Source organism: Anomaloglossus baeobatrachus, chromosome 1 (genome assembly GCF_048569485.1).
Source record: "Anomaloglossus baeobatrachus isolate aAnoBae1 chromosome 1, aAnoBae1.hap1, whole genome shotgun sequence".
In the NCBI taxonomy this organism is placed as follows: Eukaryota; Metazoa; Chordata; class Amphibia; order Anura; family Aromobatidae; genus Anomaloglossus; species Anomaloglossus baeobatrachus.
Genome location: NC_134353.1, coordinates 224,807,441 through 224,829,944, shown reverse-complemented (window position 1 = coordinate 224,829,944; position 22,504 = coordinate 224,807,441). Strand labels below are relative to the sequence as shown.

General features: G+C 47.3%; 1 long non-coding RNA gene across 1 annotated transcript in view; it reads left to right on the top strand.

Annotated features, from left to right (window-relative positions):
* The first annotated feature begins 12,698 nt into the window (after positions 1-12,698).
* The window catches only part of LOC142291363 (uncharacterized), a 42,058-nt gene continuing 32,252 nt past the window's right edge, over positions 12,699-22,504 (top strand). The window contains exon 1 of the long non-coding RNA XR_012750463.1: positions 12,699-12,796. This is a non-coding gene — a long non-coding RNA (uncharacterized LOC142291363). The remainder of the gene's footprint in view (positions 12,797-22,504) is intronic.

The window sequence follows — 22,504 nt, the reverse complement described above, 5'->3', positions numbered from 1 at the left end:
AGTTCAGAAAAAGCATCAAAACCATCATCAGTACAGAAATACATCACCAAAACCACAAGCAGTACATGGTACATCAATTGTAATGTCAGGTCAGACCCATATACATTTTCATGACATTAACCTACAACTTCCAGTATATCCATAAAGGGAATCTGTCACTAGGTTTTTAACACTTAATCTGAGATCATCATAACATAGGGACAGAGACCATGATTCCAGCATTGTGTCACTTACTGGGCTGCTTAGTGTAATTTTGATAAAATCACTGTTAGTCAGCAGTAGATTATTATTATTACAGGACTACTTGGCGTGCTGTCAGGTAGTCCAGCGTATTCATGAGCTCTGTATAACTGATTGAGCTGCAGCAGAGAAAACATTGATTTTATCAACATGACAGCAAACAGCTCAGTAAGTGACACACCCGCTGGAATAAGGGTCTCTTGTCTCTACATTATGCTACTCTCAGATGGGGTAGCAAAAACCTACTGACAGATTCCCTTTAACATTGGTAAGGCGATACTTGGGAACTATCAGTCATCATCGGACTGTAGACCATACAGGAACCACAACACTGATGAGAATTAGTCAGTATCACAAATAAACATTTACATTCAGGTACCTTATAGATGACACTGTCTCTGATCGGAGTCGTTTCTTTATTTTCTTAATCTTGTCCAGACACCAAGATAGCTTTTCACATTCACAGCTTTCATCCTCTCCGGTCTTCTGCAGCACATTCTGGCACGATACCCTTTAAAATACCAGAATGGTTAGAATACCCTATATACTAATATCAGCCGTACACTGTGCCCCTGAATAAATAACTGAACCTTACTGTGTTCTTTGCACAAAATATGACACACACTGTCCCTCTTATGGTTAATTCCCTTCACATTGCGCTCTTCTTTCCATACTGAGTCTTCTCTTCACTGTCCTCTCACTCTGTGACCCCTTATACTGCCCAGTCTTTATACTGTGCCCCCTCAGCACACTCCCCCTCCATGCTCCTCACACTGTCCCCTCATGCTACCTACCCCCGCTCCATACTGCCATCCTACAACCCAGTCTCTATTCTGTGCCCTCACAAGTTTTTCATCCCATACTGTTTACTCGCTACCTCCCTACTCAGCTCCCTTCACTCCCCATACTGTCTTCGTATACATTTCCCCCTCGCTTTTATACTGTCCACATCTATCCTGTTTCTCATTCAATCTCCTTACAATTGCCCACTCGCTCTTAATTCTGTGTCCTCAAAATTTCTTTCCTGTTTGCTCCTCCTATGTCTGTATACATTCCCCCAATCACTTCCCATACTATATCCGTATACATTCATCCCTCACCCTCGCCCCCCTTCTATGTATGTATACATCACTCCTTACCCTCGCTCCCCATACTATGTATATATACATCACCTCTCACCCTCTCTACCAGTAGATCATCCCGCACTCTCTCTCCACATACTGTGTCCGTATATATCACCCCTCAGCCCCTCTTCTCATGCTGTGTCTATATATACTTTTCCCTCCCCACCCTCTCTCCTCATATTGTGTCCATATATACATTCCTCCCTCACTCTCTCTGTCCATACTCTGGCCATATATACATTATCTCTCAACACCCTTTCTCCCCATACTGGGTCCATAGAGACTTACCCCCTCACCCTCTCTCCCCATACTGTGTCTATAGTTGCTTCCCCTATTCCCTTCCTCTCTCCCCCATACTGTGGCAATATATACTTCCTCCTCTACATCCTCTCTTTCACATACTGTGTCCATAGATACTTCTCCTTCCCCATCCTCTCCCCCCATGCTGTGGCCATAGATACTTCCCCCTCCCTATCCTTTTGTTCCGTTTCTGTGTCCATAGACACTTCTCCTTCCCCATCCTCTTTCCCCATACTGTGTACATAGATACTTCCCCCTCCACCTTTTTTTCTTCCCTCAGACTGTGTCCATAGATACTTCCCACTCCCCATCCTCTCTCCCCACACTGTGTCCCTAGATACTTCCTCTCGCCATCCTCTCTGCACTCATATTATGTCCATAGATACTTCCTCCTCCCCAGTCTTTCTTCCCCCATACTGTGTCCATAGATACTTTTCCCTCCCCATCCTCTCTACCCCCACTGTGTCAATAGATACTTCCCCCTTCCCCACTCTCTCTTCCCCCATCTGTGTACATACATACTTCCCCCCTCTGTCCATACTGTTCCTCTTCGGTGTCTTCAGCTCCACTGGAGCACTTATCACCAGCACTGTCTGCGGCCTTTGCAGTGCTAAAGAGTGATGTCAGCAGTGTGATCAGCTGACCTACAGACATCACTCTGAACCAGAAGTAGGGCCAGTGGTCATCACTTCAGTTGTCCTCACATCAGAAAGATATGAGAACAATTGATCAGCGGGACCCAGAAAGCCACACTTTCTCTGAGTCTAGGCTGTCATCTTGACAGCCGAACTTAGAGAATGGCCGGCTACCACTATGGGGGCAGCAAAACACAGCTGCCGGGGAGACTCAGAGCGCTGCATCAGGCGGACCGACGGTGCCCCCTGACAGCTGCGCCCGAGGAGCATGCCCCGCCAGACCCCCCTAGATATGCTTCTGTTTTAACAGAGCTATTGTGCATTTGAATAATGGGGGTTCTTCTAGCTACATATTGTAGTATCTTATTGCCAATACCATTTTTCAAAATTGGGTCTCGATTTAAGACTGGTATATATTTCTTAATAATAGAAACAATGTTTTTATATTGTTTTTATATTGTTGACTATATAAGGAACTGAAAATAAATAAATACTCATTAATCCGAGAAGCAGATTAGGGTGGAGTATTGGTGCTTCTAAATGCAGGACTATACAAAAATTTTTTTTGACGTATTAGAAAACCCTGATTCGTATCAAGAAATACATTGTGATCTGACTACACTGTGTGCAGAATTATTAGGCAAGTTGTATTTTAGAGGATTATTTTGTGTTATTGATCAACAACTATGTTCTCAATTAACCCAAAAGACTCATAAATATCAAAGCTTAATATTTTTGGAAGTTGGGGTGTTTTTTTTTTTTAGATTTGGCTATCTTAGGAGGATATCTGTTTGTGCAGGTAACTATTACTGTGCAGAATTATTAGGCAACTTAATAAAAGCCAAATATATTCCCAGCTCACTTGTTTATTTTCACCAGGTAAACCAATATAACTGAAAACACAAAATTTAGAAATAAACATTTCTGACATGCAAAAACAAAACCCCCCAAAAAAATTAGTGACCAATATAGCCACGTTTCTTTATGATGACACTCAACAGCCTACCATCCATAGATTCTGACAGTTGCTTGATCTGTTTACGATCCACATTGCATGCAGCAGCCACCACAGCCTCCAGACACTGTTCCGAGAGGTGTACTGTTTTCCCTCCATGTAGATCTTACATTTTATGAGGGACCACAGGTTCTCTATGGGTTCAGATCAGGTGAACAAGGGGGCCATGTCATTATTTTTTCATCTTTTACACCTTTACTGGCCAGCCACTGTGGAGTAGTTGGATGCATGTGATGGAGCATTGCCCTGCATGAAAATCATGTTTTTCTTGAACGATACCGACTTCTTCCTTCACTGCTTGAAGAAGTTGTCTTCCAGAAACTGGCAGTAGGTCTGGGAGTTGAGCTTCACTCCATCCTCAACCCAAAAATGTCCCACAAGTTCATCTTTGATGATACCAGCCCATACCAGTACCCCACTTCCACCTTGCTGGCGTCTGAGTCGGAGTGGAGCTCTCTGCCCTTTACTGATCCAGCCTCTGGCCATCCATCTGGCCCATCAAGAGTCACTCTCATTTCATCAGCCAATAAAACCTTTGAAAAATCAGTCTTAAGATGTTTCTTGGCCCAGTCTTGACGTTTTGTCTTATGTTTCTTGTTCAAAGGTGGTCGTTTTTCAGCCTTCCTTACCTAGGCCATGTCCCTGAGTATGGCACACCTTGTGCTTTTTGATACTTCAGTAATGTTGCAGCTCTAAAATATGACCAATCTGGTAGTAAATGGCATCTTGGTAGCTTCATGCATGATTTTCCTCAATTCATGGGCAGTTATTTTGCGCCTTTTTTGCCCAACACGCTTCATGCGACCCTGTTGGCTATTTGCCATGAAACACTTGATTGTTCAGTGATCACGCTTCAGATGCGCTAAAGACTCGGTAAGTATAACGTGCTTGCTCCTATCTCCCTATCCCTTCTACCACTATTTTTAAGCGCCGGATTCTGGTACCCAGAGACTTATATGGGGACCAGCGTCCAGCCGGATACCAGGGATCATTCTAGGCCAGAATCAGTTTTTTTCTTCAAACCTGGTTAGACCCGCCGACCCCAAGTATCTGTGAATCCGCCCATCACTATTTACCAAGAAAAACGCATGGGTAAAAACAAAGTGTGAAAAATGCACAAAAATGCTCAAAAAACGTATACACTTTTTGGATGCGTTCTCTCGTACAAGGCTCGTTTCTCTGGCATAGGGTATGTTTTTTGGAGAACAAAACTGCAGCGTGCACACATAGTCTTAGGCGGGCTTTGCACGTTGCGACATCGGTAACAATGTGTTACCGATGCTGCAGCGATAGTCTCGCCCCCGTCGCACGTGAGATATCTAGTGAAAACTGCCGTAGCGATTATTATCGCTACGGCAGCTTCACATGCACATACAGTTAGGTCCAGAAATATTTGGACAGTGACACAAGTTTTGTTATTTTAGCTGTTTACAAAAACATGTTCAGAAATACAATTATATATATAATATGGGCTGAAAGTGCACACTCCCAGCTGCAATATGAGAGTTTTCACATCCAAATCGGACAAAGGGTTTAGGAATCCTAACTCTGTAATGCATAGCCTCCTCTTTTTCAAGGGACCAAAAGTAATTGGACAAGGGACTCTAAGGGCTGCAATTAACTCTGAAGGCGTCTCCCTCGTTAACCTGTAATCAATGAAGTAGTTAAAAAGTCTGGGGTTGATTACAGGTGTGTGGTTTTGAATTTGGAAGCTGTTGCTGTGACCAGACAACATTCGGTCTAAGGAACTCTCAATTGAGGTGAAGCAGAACATCCTGAGGCTGAAAAAAAAGAAAAAATCCATCAGAGAGATAGCAGACATGCTTGGAGTAGCAAAATCAACAGTCGGGTACATTCTGAGAAAAAAGGAATTGACTAGTGAGCTTGGGAACTCAAAAAGGCCTGGGCGTCCACGGATGACAACAGTGGTGGATGATCGCCGCATACTTTCTTTGGTGAAGAAGAACCCGTTCACAACATCAACTGAAGTCCAGAACACTCTCAGTGAAGTAGGTGTATCTGTCTCTAAGTCAACAGTAAAGAGAAGACTCCATGAAAGTAAATACAAAGGGTTCACATCTAGATGCAAACCATTCATCAATTCCAAAAATAGACAGGCCAGAGTTAAATTTGCTGAAAAACACCTCATGAAGCCAGCTCAGTTCTGGAAAAGTATTCTATGGACAGATGAGACCAAGATCAACCTGTACCAGAATGATGGGAAGAAAAAAGTTTGGAGAAGAAAGGGATCGGCACATGATCCAAGGCACACCACATCCTCTGTAAAACATGGTGGAGGCAACGTGATGGCATGGGCATGCATGGCTTTCAATGGCACTGGGTCACTTGTGTTTATTGATGACATAACAGCAGACAAGAGTAGCCGGATGAATTCTGAAGTGTACCGGGATATACCTTCAGCCCAGATTCAGCCAAATGCCGCAAAGTTGATCGGACGGCGCTTCATAGTACAGATGGACAATGACCCCAAGCATACAGCCAAAGCTACCCAGGAGTTCATGAGTGCAAAAAAGTGGAACATTCTGCAATGGCCAAGTCAATCACCAGATCTTAACCCAATTGAAAAATAAGCAATGTGTGCACATCACTTCTGAATTCTCATAGACTTTGCTGGCTTTACAATGGACATGCAGATTTTGCTGCAGATTTCTGAAAATACGCGTCAAAACTACACAGCACGGGCACTGGGCCTTAGGCCCGTTTCACACGTCAGTGAAAAACAGTGACGTTTTTCACTGGCATGTAAAACACGCATATGTCCCTGCGTGTGCCGTGAATCACGGCACACGTGGGTTGTCTAAGTGCAATACGGGCTCCGTTCTCCGTGACCCGTGATTGCACTTAGAAATCAACTCACCTGCGCCCGCTCCCGCTCTCCGTGGTGCTGAATCCTCCCGCGATGCAGCATCCGGCCGGCGGTGACCCCTGCAGCAGCTGCTTCTGGGTCGGCTGTGTCATGCATCATTAAGATGCGCAACAGTAATCAGCCGGTTTAGAAGCAGCAGGGAGGACGGGCTGCAGAGAGCGCGGCTGAAGCCGGGTGAGTTAAAATGTTTATTATTTTAAATGCACATTTTTTTCTGGCACGTGTTTCACGGACCACACCACTGCGTGGTCCGTGGAACATCAGTGATGCCAGAAAAAAATGGACATGTCTCCGTGCAGCAATCACGCACACGCGGGTACGCCGCACGGAGACACGTGCAGTGAAAAATCTCTGACGTGTGAGCAGACCCATTCATTATAATGGGTCTGCGTATGTCAGTGATTCTGGTACGTTTAAAAAAAAGCACAAACGTACCAGAATCACTGACGTGTGAAAGGGGCCTTACTATGATTCCTATTGAATATGAAGACCGAAGTCAGCTAGATCTATTTTGGCTATAAAAGTGTGTTAAGGCCGCTTTACACGCTGGGGCCGCTTTTTAAGGCCACTTTACACGCTTCACACGTTGGGGTCATGGAATTTGTGATGCACATCCGGCCGCGTTAGTGATGTCGTTGCGTGTGACACCTATGAGCGATTTTGAATCGTCGCAAAAACGTTCAAAATCGCTAATTGGTGACATGCCCCCCTATTCTCAATTATCGTTGCTGCCAGCAAATGCTAGCGATATCGCAGCGTGTAAAGCGACCTTAAGGCCTACGTTGCATATTTGCATGCAGTTACGCTGCATATTGCACTGCAGCGTAACTGCATGCGTCCTGCGTCCCCTGCACAATCTATGAAGATTGTGCATAATCCATGCCCACGTGGCGTTTTAGAGCACAGCGATTTGCATGCTGCCAAATCGCTGCATTCTAAAAAGCAACATGTCACTTCTTTCGTGCGCTTTGCATGCTGTCTCCATTCTGTCTATGGGGAGAGGCAGCATCCAGAGCGCATGAATTCTGTAGTCACCAAAGTTTCAGAACGGAGCTTTTCAGCTGCACTCTGAAGCGGACATGCAGTGACTTTTACGCTGCGGTGCAGAGCGCACACGCGTGGGCACATAGCCTAAAAGCCGCTTTACACGCTGCGACATCGCTCAAGTGATCTCGTTGGGGTCACGGAATTTGTGACGCACATCCGGTCGCTTTAGTGATGCCGTTGCGTGTGACACCTTTGAGCGATTTTGCATCAAAAACATCGGTGACATGGGGGTCCGTTCTCAAATATCGTTGCTGCAGCAGTAACGAAGTTGTTCCTCGTTCCTGCGGCAGCACACATCAGTACGTGTGACACCGCAGGAACGAGGAAGCTCTCCTTACCTGCCTCCCGCCTGCAATGCGGAAGGAAGGAGGTGGGCGGGATGTTTGTCCCGCTCATCTCTGCCCCTCCGCTTCTATTGGGCGGCAGTTCAGTGACGCAGATGTGACATCGCTGTGACGCTGAACGAACCGCCCCCTTAGAATAGAGGCGTTTCGCCAGTCACAGCGACATCGCAGGGCAGGTAAGTAGTGTGACGGGTCTGGGCGATGTTGTGCGCCACGGGCAGTGATTTTCCCATGTCGCACAACCCATGGGGGCGGGTACCCACGCTAGCGATATCGGTCACGATATCGCAGCGTATAAAGCGGCCTTTAGACTGCTGTTAAATGCCAACAATATATTTCAAGTGTATTCATTTAATATACAGTATAATAAAACTTTTAACATAAAGGAAACCAAAGTTTTTAAATCTAATCTCACCTGTTGCTGGACTTTATTTGATTCCTCCTTGATCCATGTACGGTAAGCTCACACTTTAGTCTGATGCAGAGCTATCTGGATGATCCAAATATACACTGAAATGAACTACAAATGGTAAGCTGGCTATTTTTTCTATATATTAACCCTTTAGGTGCTTCACAGAAACTAAATGACTGTGGAAGAAAAAAATAAAAATGTTATTTTTTCTCACAAAAATGTTACTTTAGCCTCAAAGTTTGTATTTTCACAAGTGTTAGGCGGGCTTTGCACGCTGCGACATCGGTAACAATGTGTTACCGATGCTGCAGCGATAGTCCTGCCCCCGTCGCACGTGCAATATCTAGTGAAAGCTGCCGTAGCGATTATTATCGCTACGGCAGTTTCACACGCACATACCTGCCGTGCGACGTCCCTCTGGCCGGTGACCCGCCTCCTTCCTAAGGGGGCGGGTCGTGCGGCGTCACAGCGACGTCACACAGCAGGCGGCCAATTGAAGTGGAGGGGCGGAGATGAGCAGGATGTAAACATCCCGCCCACCTCCGTCCTTCTCATTGCAGCCGGCGGCAGGTAAGGTGAAGTTCCTCGCTCCTGCGGCTTTACACACAGCGATGTGTGCTGCCGCAGGAGCGAGGAACAACATCGTACCTGTCGCTGCACCGGCATTATGGAAATGTCGGAGGCTGCAGCGATGATACGATAACGACGCTTTTGCGCTCGTTCATCGTATCAAAAAGGATTTGCACGTTGCGATATTGACTGCGACGCCGGATGTGCGTCACTTTCGATTTGACCCCATCGACATCGCACGTGCAATGTCGCAACGTGCAAAGCCGCCCTTACAAGATAAAAAGCACCATACGATTTGTTGTGCAATTTCTCCTGAGTACACTGATATCCACGTGTTGTGGAAATCTACTGTTTGGGCACACGGCAGGGCTTGGAAGGGAAGGAGCGCCATTTGAATTTTAGATTGCAAAATTGTTTGGAATAGATAGATGTCATGTCGCTTTTGGAGAGCCCTAAACAGTGGAGTAAAGTCAAAAAGGTAAGGAACGCCATAAGATTCAGGTTCAGATTAAGTTATAATGGTTTGCAGGTGCCTTGTCACATTGGCAAAGTCCCTAAGGTGCCTAAACAGTGGAGCTCCCCCATTAGTGAGCTCATTTTGGAATCTAGACCCTTCAAGGAATTTATCAAAATGTTTCGAGAGCACTGTGAACCCCCAGGTGCTTCACAGAATTTTGTAACGTTGAGCTGTGAAAATGAAAAAAATACATTTTTAGCACGAAAATGTTGCTTTAACCCCAAATCTTTAATTTTCACAAAGGTAGCAGTTGAAAATGCACCATACAATTTGTTGTACAATTTCTCCTGAGCATGCTAATACATCATATGTGGTGGAAAACTACTGTTTGGATGCACGGCGGGGCTTGTAAAATAAGGAGTGCAATTTGACTTTTTGAATGCAAAATTGGCTGGATCGCTAGCGGAAGCCATGTTGCGTTTGGAAAGCCCCTGATGTCCCTATACAGAGGAACCCCCCCCCCCCCCGAGAAGTTACCCCATTTTGGAAACTAGGCAATTTATCTAGATGTTTGCTGAGCACTTTTTTTTTTGCTTCATCATATATTTATTATATATATTTTTTTCATAATAACATACAGACATTTACAATACAACATGAAACAACAATGGGATATCTCCCGACACAAGAAAATAACATAATATGACAGACAGGTACACCTAAAAATCCTACAGAACCTAAATGATAGAATAAAAAAGTGTGGCCTTATACACTACATCTTTATTAGTGAGCATTTTGAACCTCTATGTGCTTTGCAGAATTATATATACAGTTGAAACCAAAAGTTTACATACACTATCTAAAAAGACACATATGAATGTTTTTCTCACTATCTGACGAGAGAGAGAGAGAGAGAGAGATAGAATGTTCAATAGAGAGACAATAGGCAAGCAGCTTGGTGAGAAGGCAACAAATGTTGGCGAAATTATTACAAAATGGAAGAAACAAAAGATGACTGTCAAACTTACTCGATCTGGGACTCCGTGCAAGATCTGGCTTCGCAGGGTAAGGATGATTCTGAGAAAGGTCGGTAATCCTACACGGGAGGACCTGGTCAATGACCTGAAGAGAGCTGGGATTACAGTCTGAGATATTACCATTAGTAACACACTATGCTGTTATAGATTAAAATTCTGCAGGTCACACAAGGTCCCTCTGCTCACACCAGGACATGATCAGGCTTGTTTGAAGTTCGCCAGTGACCATCTGGATGATACAGAGGAGGCATGGGAGAAGGTCATGTAGTCAGGTGAGACCAAAGTAGAGCTTTTTGGTGTCAACTCCACTCACCGTGTTTGGAGGAAGAAGAAGGATGAGTACAATGCTAAGAACACCATCGCAACTGTGAAGCATTGGAGTTTACATACAGTAAGTACTATGAATTTAAACAATATGGGACAGCCCATATGATGATGTCATGTGTTTGGAAGCTTCTGATAAGTTTATTGACAATGTGGCGCCCCTGAGGCTTCAGTCGCCACAAGGTTCTGCGCCTCACGAAGGTGCAATATTCATCCCGAGTAAGGAAGAGGTTATTCACTGGTGTTTATCACATTGCATACCACATACAGCTTAGTAGCTAGCCACTGGGTCAGGGGGAAGTCGTCATGGGAACAGGACTTTCCACTCATGAGATCAGCACCCTGGATGTGGAGCTACACACTGGGGAGTAAGGTTACACATAAGACACTTCAGAACAGCTAAGGACAGGAAAGATGTGAGACGTAGGAAAACACGGTCACTGAGGGGAGAACTGTTAGATCTTTCAGGACCAGCGCAGACAGGGTGTGGAGCCCTAGGCTAGGGGGAACTTTATGTCCCTCTCGTAAATCCGCCGGGCATTGAACTGTCTGGCCATATTGACCATCGTTATGTTTGGAGGAAAAAGGGAGAAGCTTTGAAGCCTAAGAACACCATCTCAAACTGTGCAATATGGGGGTGGCAACGTCAAGTTGTGGGTTTGTTTTGCTGCAGGCTGCAGGAGGGACTGGTGCACTTCACAAAATAGATGGCATCATGAGGAAAGAAGATTATGTGGCAATACTGAAGCAACATCTCAAGACATCAGCCAGGAACTTAAAGCTTGGGCAGAAATGAGTCTTCCAAATGGACAATGCCGATGCATACTGCCAAACTGGTTACAAAGTGGCTTAAGGATAACAAAGTCAGTGTTTTGGAGTGGCCATCCCAAAGCCCTGATCTCAATCATATTGAAAATTTATGGGCAAGGCTGAAAAGGCAGGTGCGAGCAAGGCGACCTACAAACATGGCTCAGTTACACCAGCTCTGTCAGGAGGAATGGGCCCAAATCCCTACTAACTATCGTGAGAAGCTTATGGAAGGATATCCAAAATGTTTCACCCAAGTCATACAGTTTAACGGCAATGGTACTAAAAACTAATGAAATGTATGTAAACTTTTGACTTAGCAGAAAGTAATAAAAAATGCCTTAAAGCATTCTCTCTCATTATTCTGGCATTTGGCAAAATATATATAATTTTGGTTCCTAATTGACCTAAAATGGGAAAGGTTTATTCTGATTTGATGTCACATACTGAGAAAAACATGCATATGAGATGTATCTTTTTAGATAGTGTATGTAAACTTCTGGTTTCAACTCTATCAATCGCGGCATTTAGAGAGTTAAACAGCCAAGGACGGCACGGGCACTATCCCTGGCTATGAGAGTCGGGGTTCAGCTGTTGAATAAGCCAAGTCCCTGGCGGCATCATGTGGGCACCACTCCTATGCCCCCCCGTGATTGCCAGGTTGTACTAGGTAGATCCTTGATCAGAAAGTCCCCGACAAGCAGGGAACCATTATTTTAGTTCTTTATTTTTCTTTTTCTACCCAAAAATAATTCAGTTTATTTTTCAATTGAAGTGTACAGATTATGGGTGACATTGAGGGTATATGCACACAGTGCTTTTTTTAATGCGTTCTTTGATGCATTTTTGAGTGCATTGTTGTCACAAAACTGCATGTAAATCCTTATGGCAGCAAAATCAATGAGAATCCTGAAGTTTTGTGCAAATGTTACTTTTTTTTTTCTTGTAGATATTTTGCATAAATAAATCTGCAGCATGTCAATTCTATCAGCATTTTTGTAGCATTTTTCCACACCCAGAATGCATAAAAAAAAGCATTGAAAAAATGCATTAAAAAAACACAGCAAAAACAGATGCGCCACTTCTGGGAGGGCTGTGGGTTGCTATCTATAGGCTGTGAAAGGCAAAATAACCAGGGAGCTTCCAAACTGTAAGGGTATGTGCGCACGTGTGCGTATTGCATGCAGTTACGCTGCGTTCTGCACCGCAGCGTAACTGTGTAAGGGGTAGTCGGACCCCTGGTAGTGAAGGAGCTGTTTTTCCCCCCCTGAAGACGCCACAGTAGTATGGTGGCAAATTGTAAATGTTAATGGTAAAATGTTACCTGTTGTTGTAGTGATTAAACAGTTTCCCCACTAGGTGCCAGTGTAGAGCAGTGGTTCCCCTGGTAACAGTGGCAGGGAAGGAAGGGAGGTCTCTGAAGGCAGAGCAGTGTGCAGAGAGATGTGACTGGAGAGGGAAGTCTGAGGTGACGGGGCAGAGTGTGTGAGTAAAAAGTGGCAGGCAGCCAGAGTGAGTGCGCAGACAAAGAAGTGGAGGTACACGGGAACGCCCGAAGAAAGCAAGAGAAGTAGTTCCCCGGCAAAGAAGTGGTGAGGTGAGAACTTATCCGGAGCTGGTAGTCTGTGCTAGATCTGCCCTATAGTAAATCCGGGTTCAGTGTGCAGCTACTAGGGGGTTAACGCATGTCCCCTGCAGGCAAGGGAAAGTTACCGGGGAAAGAGGAAACCGTCAGCAAGAAGTGTAACCTATAAACCGATGTGACTTGATGCTGAAAGGTGTAAAGAGGAGTGGGAACTCATCCGGAACCGGTAGTGTGTGCTAGATCTGCCCTGCAGTAATTCAGGGTTCAGAGTACAGCTACTAGGGGGTTAACAAGTGTCCCCTGCAGGTGGAGAGTGACCGTCAGCAAAAGGGGAAACCGTCAGGAAGGAACGTAATCTGTAACGTTAAAGTGAAGTACTGAAGTAACTTGCTGCTGAGAAGTGTAACAGAAAATGGAAGCCTCGTTCAATAAAATGTTTCTTAGTTTACCAGATGCCTGTCAGTGGCTCTTTTCTGTAACTGATGAAGGGGCTGGCGAGCCGAGGGAAAACGGCGTCACGGAGAACTCAGGTACCGGCACGAACGCGTCCCTGCCACCCACACTCTGCCCCACAAACAACACCTCCGTTTTAACAGTGACGGCCGGGCCGGGGGTCAGCCTGCCGCCCCCTGGGCGGGAGACCGCGACTACAACCCCTGAGGCACCCCCTGCCCCCGTTACAACTGCATGCGTCCTGCGACCCCTGCACAATCTATGGAGATTGTGCAGGAGCCGTGCGCACGTGGCATATTAGAACGCAGCGATTCGGCTGCTGCCCGAATCGCTGCGTTCTAAGAAGTGACATGTCACTTCTTCCATGCGGTTTGCATGCTGTCTATAGGGAGAGGCAGCATGCAGAGCGCACGTTTTCTGCCGGCACCATGCGCTTCAGAACGGAGCTTTTCAGCTGCGCTCTGAAGTGCACCTTTTCGGTGCGGTGCAGAGCGCACACGTGCGCACATAGCCTAATGCTTGCCGGGCGAGCACGGGATTAGTGGATCCACTGGACTGAAGGTAACAATCACTGGCCTGGATGAGTGAACGAAAACGGCTACCGAGTCTTCACTAAAGCCACCGAAGGTGGCAATAGACACACATATTGGTAGGTAGCTGACAGAGGGCAGCCCCAAGGGATCAATAATATCTCGACAGGCTAAGGCCACAGATATGGACACAATCATTCCCTGTTTTCATATATTTTTATTACAATAAGGTTAACAGAATAATATATCAAATCCACACAATCAAGATATTATGCGTCGCATACCATTATTTGAATACATGGAAGATCTATTGTATGAATACAACTTTTTTTATCGGGGGGGGGGGAGGTATAGGAAAAGAGAAGAGAGAGGGGAGGGGGAGGTAAAGTAATTACTTTATTGGGGATGAAAAGAGGGGGAGGGTCTAGGCAAGGAAAAACAAGGTGAAGAGGGAGTGGGTAAAAGTAAGAACAATAAACGTAAACAAATCTCAACCATGTTAACAGGCTTCCATTCTTGGAATATAAGCATATTGTCAAGAAATCATGACTGAAGGTTTGAATAACAAGATTCATGTTATGAAAAGGATTATAAGTAGTTCTAAATAATATTTATTTATGTAATACCTTGTATAAAACTATTCCAGTGATCCCATCTTTGGTAATAGGAGGAAAAGGCATTTTTAATGGTAGCAAAGTACTTCTCGAAGTTGTTGTGAAGAGAAGTTGTCTCTATGACCTCAGAGATCGTGGGCACCGTAGGTTTCTTCCAATTAGAAGCTATAAGATTTCTAGTAACTACCCTGTTTCCCCAAAAATAAGAAACTGTCTTATAATTTTTTTTGCCCCCAAAAAATGCACTAGGTCTTATTTTCAGGGGGTGTCATTCTCGAGGAGACATGGTTTGGGGTACCCCCCACAAAAAGCAGACCCCCCCCTTCCCAGGATCATCATGATTACCAGCCCCGGGCGTCTGTGTGGTTCCCAGATCTCCCAGCACGTCGCCTTCCCCTGCGTCTGGCCGACACACATACATCAGAACACACACTCACACATCAGATAGCATACACACACACACACACACACACACACATACATCAGATAGCATACATTCATATAGACAGACAGACAGACACACACACACACACACACACACACACATCAGATAGCATACATACATATACACACACACACACATCAGATAGCATACACACACACACACATCAGATAGCATACACTCATATAGACAGACAGACACACACACACACACACACACACATCAGATAGCATACATTCATATAGACAGACACACACACACACACACACACATCAGATAGCATACACTCATATAGACAGACAGACACACACACACACACACACTCACACATCAGATAGCATAAACTCAAATAGACAGACACACGTCAGATTCCATATCACTCCCTGTGAGCTCTGTGCAGGACGCCTCCCCTGCATCTGGCCAACACACATACATCAGATCATACTCACACATCGGATAGCATACACACACACTCACACACATCAGATAGCATACACAGACATACATCAGATTCCACATCATTCCTCCCTGTGATCTCCGGTGGGCGCTCCAGGCAGCTGTGCTGCACTCCATCCTCCCCTGCGTCCGACCGACACTCACACATCCGATCACATACACTCACACATCAGACAGTATACACTCACACATCCGATCGCATACACTCACACACACTCAAGATATCACACATACCTGTACAATCGCGCACACACACAACATTCGGAGATAACATGTGCTTCCGGCCATGTAATCCTCCCGCAGGTCCTGGAAGATCCACTGCACAGCGTCACAAGTCCTTACACGTGCCAAGAAGCAAGCGATATCGTTGGATGTGGTGAGTGTGTGGATGCGATCTGTAGTGTGTGTGTGCGCGCACGTTCTCATATGTGTGTATATGTGATCTGATTTGTGTGTGTATGTGTTCCGACGCAGGACCGTGATGCGCTCACCTGCTCTTGGTCAGCGTCTGGGGAGTATGATCGCGGGGTCTTCTTTCTTCTGTCTTCTCTCTTCTGAGCGTGTCTGCTGTCTATAATAAAGTGTCCTGCAGTGTCTTTAACTTTTTTACCTCTGCACGGACACTTCATTATTAATAGCAACTAGGTCTTATTTTCGTGAGATGTCTTCTATTTAAGCCTCCCTAAAAAAATCCTGCTAGGACTTATTGTCGGGGAGGTCTTATTTTCGGGGAAACACGGTAGAAATAAATGAGTTAGGTACAGTCAGTCTCTGATAGCAGAAGCAACAGCAGCAGGCAGTGTCGTGGATTTGGCCAGGATAGATTGTTAGAGTAGCAGCAGTCTGTATGGGTAGTTGAAGCAGCAGTGGTTGGTATTGTAGGAACGGCCAGCGTGGATAGTTGTGGCATTAGCAGCAGATATCGTAAGAGCGGCCAGAGAGGATACTTGCAGCAGCAAATATCGTGGAAACGACCGGCGTGGATAGTTGCAGCAGCAGACTTGTCATGCACTAAATCACAGATAGGAATCATAAATATCACAGTAACAATAGTGACAGCATGCAAAGGACCTGAGAACTAGCAACATGTAGAACTCATTGCCCAGGCACCTCTCTTAAGGAAAAAAAGTGCTTTAAGTACTTGATACCTCTCATGCTATCTATCTAATCTGTCTGTCTATCTATCTATCATTTTCCACGCTATCATTTTCTTTTACACATAAACCCCTCCCCCCCATTCATTTCAGTACCATGCATTTTTTCCAGTATCGTCACATGGACGTTACCAGGGCCGGACTGGGACTAAAATTCAGCCCTGGCATTTGGGGGTGCACAGGCCCACTTTTCGCGTGGTGAATGTGTAATATCTTTGTGCACTTGTAGATTGTGTAACACCACCATATAACATGTAGTCACGGCTGCGTCCAGTATTATAGCTCAGGCCTATTTATGGCTCTCAGTTGCAGGACCTGGTGAAGCCGCTATTTTCCCTACAGAGCTGGGTCTCGAAGATAATGAAGAGGATGCTGCTCTCCACATAATGCTGCGGTCATATAGCTGATGGGCAGGTATACAAAATCAGATCCCACTGAACTAATATTGATGACCTATTCTACAGATAGGTGATCAGGGAAGCTGTTATTTTCACTTGTGATAATTTTGGACATATACCATTTAGGGAAATGTGCAATGAGACGCAGGCAATATCACAAATAATCACTTACATCCAGGTACTTTCAGAGGTGACATCTTCTGAGTCGATCCCATCCTTTGTCTCCATGCAGTACAGACACCATGATGAGGTTTCGTGCCCACTGCTCGTCTCTGAAGACCTCCCTCTTTATTCTTCAGCAGCACTTCCCCACAAAAGTATCATTATACTGCCCCATAAATATAAATATCTCCCATGCTGTGCCCCTGAATAAATAATTGCTGTGCTTCCTTCACAAAATATCCCCCCACACTGCCCTTATCCAAAATACCTCCCACACTGCCTCTCTCCTTAATACACCCCCACGCTGACTCTGTCCATAATGTCCCCATACACAGCTTCTCTCCATAATGTCCCCTCTACACTGCTCTCTTTATAATATACCCCCACACTGCCTCTCTCCATAATATCCCCCCATATTGCCCCTTTTTATTAATTATTATTAATAATATTTATATATTCCTTCCAAACTGCTCTTTGTAATCCCCACACATAGGGCTGCCACTAGGAATTTCAGGGCCCCATACTGGCAAAAGTTCGGGGCCCCCTTGAGGCTCCGCCCCAGCTCCACCTCCGCCTCCACCCCACGAATCTTCCACAGTCCCACCGCCACTCTTGGAAAACTTCACTTCTGCACTACAGCCTCACCAATCACACATTAACCCTTCACATTGAACACCGTATCACACACACAGCCATCAGATTTTTTTAAGCCTGCCTCCACGACAAGGCAGACTCTTTCGGCCGGACCCTACTTTACTCTAACTTTTTTTTTTTCTTTTTAAATCTAACTTCTTTGGTATATATTTATTTTTGGTATATCTATTTTTTTTCTTTAAGGGAATGTGTCACATACAGGTTTTAAAGTAATTGAAACCAAATTGTGATAATGCAGACTTGTGGATTTAAACCTAAGTAACAACCCCTTCAAAGGGAATCTGTCACCAGGTTTTTAAAACCTAATCTGAGCGCAGCATAACATAGGGGAAGAGATCCTGATTCCAGCAATTGTCACTTATTGGGCTGCTTAGTGTAGTTTTGATAACATTTCTGGTTAATCAGCAGGAGATTATCATTACAGGGCTACTTGTCATGCTGCAGGTAGTCCAGCATATTCATGAGCTCTGTATAACTGCTAGATCTGCAGCAGAGAAAACATGGATTTGATCACAATGAAAGCAAACAGCCCAGTAAGTGACACATCGCTGGAATCAGGATATCTGTTTCTACTTTATGCTGCTCTCAGATGGGGGAGCAAAAACCTGCTGACAGATTCCCTTTAAGGCTCTTTCAGCAGATAGATAGATAGAATCATAGATAGATGGCTAGATAGATAGATAGATGGATATCTGGCACCCCTGAGGCTTCAGTCACCACAGGGTACTGCACCTCACTTAAGGTGCAGTACTCATCCTGGATCCAGAGGAGGTCGGTACCAGTTCCACAACACAAACTCATATACACAACCAGGATGCCCTCCCCATTGGGGACCAGGCTAGGGTCGGGTCTTAAGCTAGTCACCAAACATGGGGGGCTGCCACCCACTAGTGACAGGGAACCGGGGGAGGAGCAGCCACCAGGGGGAGTTAGGAGCTTACAAAACAGTTAGAGTGTTCTCCAGCAGGAGAGAACAAGAGTGGGACCAGTGCGGTTCAGGGTGCAGAGCCTTAGGGTGGAACAGACTTCACCTTGTATCACCAGAATCTGCAGGACAGGGGGATTGCAAGTCCCTCTGACCACCACGAGATCCCGGAGCACAGTGCCACATAGGGTCCGGAGTCGTGATTACAGTCAAGCCCCACAGCGGCCCCGCGTCATCTACACGCGGGACAGGAGCTCACACTACATGAACCGGGATCCCCAAGCAGCATCAGGCTCGGGGATCCATCTGTAAAGGCGGAAGAAGGAAGGGCCCATCGACCACCGTACCGGTTCTAACCTCCAACGGATCCGGGATCAGCTGGGGCCCATCACGGCTGGAACCACAGCAGCTGATTCAGCCTTTTGATTGCCGTCGCCTCGCGCTTCGGTACCAACAGCCACTACTCTCCTCATCATCCTCCCCGGGGCCCCGCTCCACCTGTGGGGAGCAGAAACATCCTTGCTGCAACACCATCCGCCCCGGAGGACAGAGACAGCAGCGGCGGCTAATCCCTGGCCATGTACCACAGATGGCGTCACAAGACTATCATCCTTATTCCCCCACCATCATCCAAATCCACCTTTATTGTACACCTCAGGACCACGAAGCCGGGCAGGGCCACCTGTGACATCCCCCTGATCCGACATCACTGGCCCGGCGACGAGGGACAGAGGGACGGAGGGACGGAAAGGGGGGGGTCTAACAGCAGGTGGGGGGTCTCACAGCAGGTGGGGGGTCTCACAGCAGGTGGGGGTTCTCACAGCAGGTGGGGGGGTCTCACAGCAGGTGGGAAGTCTCACAGCAGGTGGTGGGGTCTCACAGCAGGTGGGGGGGTCTCACAGCAGGTGGAGGGGGTCTCACAGCAGGTGGGGGGTCTCACAGCAGGTGGGGGGGGTCTCACAGCAGGTGGGGGGTCTCACAGCAGGTGGGGGGTCTCACAGCAGGTGGGGGGTCTCACAGCAGGTGGGGGGTCTTACAGCAGGTGGGGGGTCTCACAGCAGGTGGGGGGGTCTCACAGCAGGTGGGGGGTCTCACAGCAGGTGGGGGGTCACAGCGGGTTGGGGGTCACAGCAGGTGGGGGTGGGGTCACAGCAGGTGGGGGTGGGGTCACAGCAGGTGGAGGAAGGTGAGAGGTGGGGGAGGGGCAGCAGATGAGGGAGGGGGGGCAGCAGATGAGGGAGGGGGGCAGCAGATGAGGGAGGGAGGGGGCAGCAGATGAGGGAGGAGGGGCAGCAGATGAGGGAGGGGGGCAGCAGATGAGGGAGGGGGGCAGCAGATGAGGGAGGGGGGGAAGCAGATGAGGGAGGGGGGGCACCGGCTGATGGGGGAGGGGGTGGCAGATGGAGTGGACACAGCAGATGGGTTCCGTGCCGCTGGATCAGGGGCAGTGACTGCTACAACCGGCAGCTGAAGGGTGAGGTCTGGGGCAATGGCGGCGGCTGAAAGGAGACAGTGTCTTTAAACTTACCGATCGCTCCCCTCACCTTCCACAGATGCTGGAGTGAAACTGAGGGGAGTGGTCACCGGCCCCAGATCCACAGTGATTGGAGAGATCGGTCACAAGACCGATCTCTCCAATCAGAGCTGGGGGCGGGTGAAACTGAGGTCACCCAGCTCCAGCCAATGATCGGTGCTACAGCTGCACTGATCAGGGCTGGATTTTAATGTTTCAGACATTTTCAATGGCTGAAACATTACAGTGGCTGTGATTGGCTGAGCGGCGTTCGTCAGCCAAGCACAGCCTCCTTGGGTCCGGGGAGGAGACACCACCCCTCCTGAGGTCAGGCAGAGGGCCCCTCCTCCCCGAATCTAAGATATTTGCAGCGATCGCAGCCACCGGGGCCACGATCTCGCCATGACGTACTGGGTACGTCATGGGTCCTTAAGAACCAGGGAGCTATGACGTACCCAGTACGTTTTCAGGCTCTAGGGCCCGCTCCCGCTTGGGGCCCCTGTGCGACTGCAGGTGCTGTCAGTGCAACGTCCCCACCCCCTGCCCATGGGGCGCGGTGAGCAGAGAAAGGGTAGGGGCCCGGGCTGTCAGCGTGTCCAGGCCCCGCCTCCTGCTCACTGCACGACCAGCCCGCCCTGCGAAGTGTACTGTCAACGCCCCCTGCGCTGGGGCCCGGGGGGCAGAGGAATGAAAGGGGAGGGGCCTGTCAGCGTGTCCGGGGCCGGCCCCCCCTCCTGCCTGCTGCTCTCCGGGCCCGCTACAGGAGTTCCACTAGTAATGCCCTGATGGCGGCCCTGCCCACACTCACACAATACATTGCACCCTCCATTACCCCTCCCCCCCACACACACAATACAATGCTCCCCCATTCCTACACACACACACACACACACACACAAATACAATGCACCCTCCATTACCCCTCCCCCCACACACACAATGCAATGCACCCTCCATTACCCCTCCCACACACACGCACACACACACACACACTACAATGCACCCCCCATCACCATCTACATACACAAATACATTGCACCCCCATTACCCCCTCCCCACACTCAATTCAATGCACCCTCCATTACCCCTCCCCACACACAATACAATGCACCCTCCCCACACACAATACAATGCACCACCTAACACCCCTTCCCCACAAATAATACATTGCACCACCCATCACCCCCTCCCATACACACACAATACAATGCACATCCCCTACACACACACACACACACACACACACACAATCACACACAATAAAATGCACCCCCCATCACCACCTACAGACACACTCATACAATACAATGCACCCCCCATTACCCCCTCCCCAGACATAATACAATGCATCCCATCACCCCCTACAAACACACACACACACACACACACATACACACAAAATACACTACCCCATCACTACACACTCCTGACTCCCCCCCTCCCTCAGAATACAGGAACCACCCCTGCCTGAGACAAAGCTGTGTTCCTTCACAAATGTTCCCCCATTATGTGACCTCAGCCCCTCCCCACTCATCCCCATTAATTAAACCTTTCATCTTTGGCTCCTCCATGGAGCACTGCCCCGCTTACCGCTGCCTGATGTATCCTGTGTGGCACCCGCAGCACTTTGATGACGTCATCACGTTGCTGCATGTCGGTGGCGGGGCCCAGTCCCGGCATACTGTTCAAATGTATTTACATCTGAAAGACGCAAATACATTTAAATAGAAAGCAGGAAGCTGTAGTCACCGGTACCACCACCGCCATTCTCCTCAGCAGTGTGTGCATGCCAGGCACACTATCACACAGGAGGGCCGGCACAGCACAGCGCGCTGCCTCCTGGTCCTGCTGCAGCTAGTGTGCACATGGCAAATAATGCTGCCCGGCCTGCACACTGCTGAGCAGAGCGGCGGTGACTGTAGATAGAGCGGCCCACTACAGGCACCAGCCCACTACAGGGACTGTCCCATCTGGCATTTGCCAGAATTGCCCTATGGTCAGTCCGGGCCTGGACGTTACACACGCACACACGGACAGCACACAGAGGACACACAAGTACACATGGATGTACAAAACGGACCGTGAAACAAGTGTGTTTTTTACACAGACATGGGAAAGGGGACTAACACAGATTTAGACAAATTTGTGAACAATATTTGAGAGAGAAAGGCCTTTTGTATAAATAGAAAAAGTCTTAAATCTTTGAGTTCAGCTTATGAAAAATGGGAGCAAAAACAAAAGTGTTGCATTTATATTTTTGTTTGGTGTATATCCACTATAACTATACCTATAACTAACATGCATATTTACTGCCACCTGCTGCTCAAAAAAGCAATGTCCTGTTTAGCAAGTTTTTATTTTACAGTTACACTTTTTTCAAGCTAAAGGGATATTTCCTCTTTTTCCATCATCTTCCCGT